Consider the following 6,000-nt stretch of genomic DNA (forward strand, 5'->3'; position numbering starts at 1 on the left):
CTATTAAATCATGAAGTATTATCCTTTGTCTATAACAGAAATTTAAAATACTTGTTGAAAGAGAACTATTGCCTGATGAAGGAGTAAATGGGATTTTCATCCTTCCAAATTAAATGTTTATTTCAGATATCTTAGGAATGCCCTGAACCACTGACTAAAGACATATCCAAATAATCATTTTGTTTATTCAAAGTTATTTAATACAATTAAATCATTTTCAGCACTAACCAGCATTGTTCCCTAGGAATATTTCAAAGCCAAAACAAATGCCATTGTAAGTTTTAAAATATTGTTGGAGGTTAAGTAGTTCTTTTTAAAACAAACATGTTCTTTTTTAATTAATTTGAAGACAATGATTTTCTTAATGTGATTTTATTGACAATAATCTTAAAAATTTTTAAGAGGAGACATTGCTATAGGGTTGGGATTGCTCTAATGACCCTTCTTTCCAACAGTACATGAATTATCCTCTTTACAGAATGAGAATCAAAGAAATCCTCTAACTATTCTAAGATGGCTCAACTCTAGGCCCCTGACCTCTCTTTTCTTAGAGCATTTACGATGGAAAACGAATTAGAAATTCTTTCTCTGCCCCATTTGAAATGTATATTATCTTTTCCCTGCCTTTTGCTATCACCAAGAATGTCTTTCTCAAGGACCTGGGGGCCATCTCTTTGAAGTGTAATCATCACAGAAGATAGTGCCTATATCTTTGACTATCAGATATCAAGTATTCTGGGAGGATAGGGGACAACTTCCTTGGGCTCATTGCTCCAGATTGTAAAACTACCTCCTGACATGAAGATATGAGAAAATTACTTTTCCTTTGGGTAAAGCCAATTAGCAAACACAGGTGCCTGCAGTTCCCCCAACCTAGTTCTTTGTGCCTCTTGGATTGTGCCTCTTTTTCCTTCCCCAGATCCAGGAAGTTCTCAGCTATTATTTCTTCAACTACACCTTCAGCACCTTTCCCTCTCTCTTCCTCCTCTGGAATACCAATTATGTATATATTATTTCTCTTTAGTGCATCACTTAGTTCTCTAATTTTCCCCTCATACTCGTGGATTTTTTTATCTCTCTTTTTCTCAGCTTCTTCTTTTTCCATAATTTTATCTTCTAGTTCACCTATTCTCTCCTCTGCCTCTTCAATCTGAGCCGTAGTTGTCTCCATTTTATTTTGCAACTCGTTGATAGCATTTTTTAGCTCCTCCTGGCTGTTCCTTCGTCCCTTGATCTCTGTAGCAATAGATTCTCTGCTGTCCTTTATACTGTTTTCAAGCCCAGCGATTAATTTTATGACTATTATTCTAAATTCACTTTCTGTTATATTGTTTAAATTGTTTTTGATCAGTTCGTTAGCTGTCGTTATTTCCTGGAGGTTTTTTTGAGGGGAATTCTTCCGTTTGGTCATTTTGGATAGTCCCTGGAAGCGTGCAGAACTGCAGGGCACTTCCCCTGTGCTGTCTTGAATAACTTGCGTTGGTGGGTGGGGCCGCAGTCAGACCTGATGTCTGCCCCCAGCCCACCACTGGGGCCACAGTCAGACTGGTGTGTGCCTTCTCTTTCCCTGTCCTAGGGGCTGGATTCACTGTGGCATGGTGTGGCGCATCTGGGCTACTTGCACACTGCCAAGCTTGTGGTGCTGGGGATCTGGCGTATTAGCTGGGGAGGGTAGGCAAGGTACATGGGGGCAGGAGGGGTGGGCTTAGCTCACTTCTCCTTAGGTGATCCACTTCAGGAGGGGCCCTGTGGCAGCGGGAGGGAGTCAGACCCGCCAGAGGGATGGATCCGCAGAAGCACAGCGTTGGGTGTTTGCAAGGTGCAAGCAAGTTCCCTGGCAGGAACTGGTTCCCTTTGGGATTTTGGCTGAGGGATGGACGAGGGAGATGGCGCTGGCGAGTGCCTTTGTTCCCCCGCCAAGCTGAGCTCTGTCGTCCAGGGCTCAACAACTCTCCCTCCAGGTGTCCTCCAGCCCTCCTGCTCTCTGAGCAGAGCTGTTAGCTTATAACCTTCCAGATGTCAAGTCTCGCTTGCTGTCGGAACACACTCCATCCGGCCCCTCCGCTTTTGCAAGCCAGACTCAGGGCTCTGCTTGGCCGTAGGGCCGCCCCTCCACCCTGGCTCCCTCCCACCAGTCCATGTAGCGCACACCACCTCTCCGCCATGGGCCTCCTCCATGGGCCTCTTGTCTACACTTGGCTCCGGAGAATCCGTTCTGCTAGTCTTCTGGTGGTTTTCTGAGTTACTTAGGCAGGTGTGGGTGGAATCTAAGTGATCAGCAGGACACGCGGTGAGCCCAGTGTCATCCTATGCCACCATCTTCCCAGGATCCTCCTCCCCCAACCTAGTTCTTAAAAACTCTCCAGCTGCTTTTTTTTTTCAAATTTTTATTTAAATACTAGTTAGTTAACATATAGTGTAATATTGGATTAACCACTTATGTATAACACCCAGCACTCATCACAAGTGCCCTCCTTAATATCCATCACCCATTTAGCCCATCCCCCACGCATCCCCCTCCATCAACCCTCAGTTTATTCTGAGGTAAGTGTTTTATTTATTCTGAGGTAAGGATTTTTCCCTTAAGGTTGCCATTCCATGCTTTCTCGTTTTTACTGCTTGTAACACTTACCTCCTAAGCCTTCCAGATCTGCTTACCTCAGCCGCTCAACCGACTGAGCCACCCAGGCGCCCGGAGGCTTGCCTTTGTAAGACTACACAGAACTCCTTCACCATGTACAAATGGAAGAACAAATCAACTGCTAGTGTTTAATGAGTGTCTACACTATGTAGATCCTGCACTAAAATGTTAGTTTTATATCTGATAAGAATTAGCATATGCTGTTGATATTGTCCATTTTCCACATTGAATAAGGTGATTTGTTTCATCATTTTTACACATCATTTTTATATAAACTTAGATATATAATCATGGTTTTATTATTCCTTGGTCAAGAAATTACTCATTTACTTAGATAACATTTATTAGGCCATATTATGTTAGAAGTGATAATGCCAGAGATAACTTTTCTTAAGTTGCTCATGATTGAAGAGCTGAGACAGACATCTAAACAGATGATTATAATACAACACAACCTGCACAATAATAAGGGAATTTTTGAAAGTGTTACTTGAGCAGAAGAAAAGGAAATGAGTATGATTTGGATGCAAAGCAGTTTAGGAAAGATGCTACAGAGTATACCTGCAAATGCTATTATCTTCCATACCAGAATTTTCCTACAGACTTTTATAAAGGTTTTCCAATTATGATTTAGGGGCAGGAGCTGATCTAATAACGTGGGGTATAGTTTACTAGAATGTGATTTTTTTTTGTTTTCTGGTCAGTTAACAAACAATGGTGTTAATGTACTAGCTATAGAGCCTGGCACCCACATTTTGGAATGGGTGAAAACAATTCAAAGCAATCTGCTCCAAAATGAAGCCAACAAGATATTTCTGCCAAGAGATGATGGCAGAGTTCTAAATAGAATCATTTTGTGATGGTAGAACTGTTTCTCATCTTCCTTCCTTTATAGCATATCTTGTTTACATTTGGTTAATAAATTAAAATGCAATTGTTACCACAAAGCAGGCCACTTGAACAAGTGTGTTTCCAGAAAATTTTCATTTAGGTTATATTTGGCTCACATGTGTTTATGGAATGCCATCACTGTGTTACCCACTTTGAATGCATTTAGGTAGCACCAAGTAACAGGACCCATTGAACACATATTTGAGTTTCATATGAAATGAGTTTCATATGTTCATTTAGGCAGCTGCTGTAGTTTCTGTGCTATCAGTAGAATTCTACAAAGTAATTAGGACAGTGTGTGCAAGACCAAAGACCTGAAAACCAGTAATTGAGTAGCTCTCCTTTCAAAGTTGAAGCAAAAGAAATCTTAGATCAAGGGGGTATACAGGCATGCAAATATTTGAAATTGAATAGTAGCAGTAAAATTTTTATTTTAAAAAAAGATTTAGGAAAAACTGTGGTATAAGTAGAATATAGGATACCTACTACAGGAAAATACATTGGAATCTTGGATGGATGGAACATATCCTCTCAGTCAGATACCATATTCAGATGTGGTTGTTTGTTGTTGTTACTGTTGTTGGTGTGGTGGTGATTTTGCTTTCTGTAGATATGCTGATGCTTACTTTAGAGAAATTAAAGTTGGGCTTCCTGATTAAGATTAGTTGTCATTCTACTTTAGTCAGATGAATATCTCTGAACCAGTATACTTTCTTCAATACCAATGAGCCCCAACCCTTGGTAGCCTCTAGAAATATTTCATAATGCTTAACTAAAAATGCAGATTTCCAAATTATCCTTCAAAATTTTGTATTTGTACACCAGGGTAGAACCTAGGAAACTGTGTTCCTAATAATGTCCCTGGGTGATTTTATCTCTATTTATTTTAATTTTTTTGGTACACATTTTTTTGACAGAGAGAGAGCATGTGTGTGGTCGTGCATGCAATCAACAGAGGGGTGAAACATGGGGAGAGAGAAAAAGAGAGAGAGAGAGAGAGAGAGAGAGAGAGAGAGAATCTTAAGCAGGTTTCACACCTAGCACGGAGCTCATCTCATGACTAAGGGATCATGACCTGAGCCAAAATCAAGAGTTGGATGCTTAACCAACTGAGCACCAAGTGCCCCTTGATACACATTTATATATGCCACTTGTATTTTTTTCTTTTGTAGATTGCTGTTTTGTGTCCTTTGCCATTGTCTTCCTTTCCTTTTCTTAAAACTGATTCATAACAAAACTTATGTATTTATATATCTAAATTTTTGGTATATATCTTGATATTTATGTGTCTTGATATAGATAGATAAACTTTGATCTCTTATGTATATGGCAAAAATGTTCCCCATGTGTTTTAACTGTATGTTTGAGTGTATTTGGGTGGGGGGATTATATGTGTGCATAATAAACAGGTAGTAACTGACATTGATTCTTGGTCCCATGATCTATGGCATCTTCCATTGCTAAGAGAGGGATAACTTGAGTTATTGGTTTCAGTGGGATTATGTTTTTGCAATACACACCAAATTTTAACCAATATCTTCTGGCACTTGCTTTTCCCCTTTGTTCCTCTATAGCCAATCAAGGCAAGAGGCTATTCTGAACTCACTGCTCTGGGGAGAAGATGTATTGGCAAAAAACAGAAGAGCAGCAGAGGAGGAGCTACTTCTGGCTTTTAGGTTTCAAGAGTTCAGGCCCTGCAAGTAGTAGAAAGGATTAAGGTAGCAAACAATAGATTTGAGAAGAAAATATGATGAATCAGGCCTAGTCTTTCTACCCCCAAACTTAGGGGGAAATTAATATTTGACTAGAGGGATGGGTCACTTGGGAGGGAATCTAAGGGTTCTTAGCTACCAGAGAGGCTGTGTGTGAGAAGTGGCCTTGTTCCCTTCCTGTGTGTAGGGGAGTGCATGTAGGGGCACAACCCTCTGAAGGATTAGTGGGCTCTGAGAGAAGAGGGAACCTATGGCCCCCTTTCTTCATTGATTGTTTAGTAGATCCATGGGTATATACAAGTCCCAAAAAACAGTTTCTATGATATATTTAGGATACAGACCCAAGATGGCCTCATAAAGTTTCTAGTTCTCCAACAGAGAGGGGAAACAGAATGTGTCTTTTATGGCTGAGAGTTGAGAAAAATAGTAGAGGTTGACATGGATATGTAGGGAATTTGCAGATAGAAATAAGAGATGAGTCAGTGGCTAATTGTGTATCAATAGTTGGGGATCTAGGTCTTTGTAGTCCCTTTACAGAGGCAATCTCTGGGAAAAGGCAGAGGGAGGTATGAAAATATGAATTAAATTGATTTCTGAAAAATATACTTTGATATACTTTGTATACACGCACTTTGTGTACAGTCCTTGGCCTGGTAAGATGTCACCATGGAGCCCATGCACAGAGGCCCATTGCAATCATTGGAGAGGAAAAGCCAAAATATCCCCTGGATATACATTCCAAACAGGCCAGGCGTA

Source organism: Herpailurus yagouaroundi, unplaced genomic scaffold, assembly GCF_014898765.1.
Source record: "Herpailurus yagouaroundi ecotype Mexico unplaced genomic scaffold, PumYag 139, whole genome shotgun sequence".
NCBI lineage: Eukaryota > Metazoa > Chordata > Mammalia > Carnivora > Felidae > Herpailurus > Herpailurus yagouaroundi.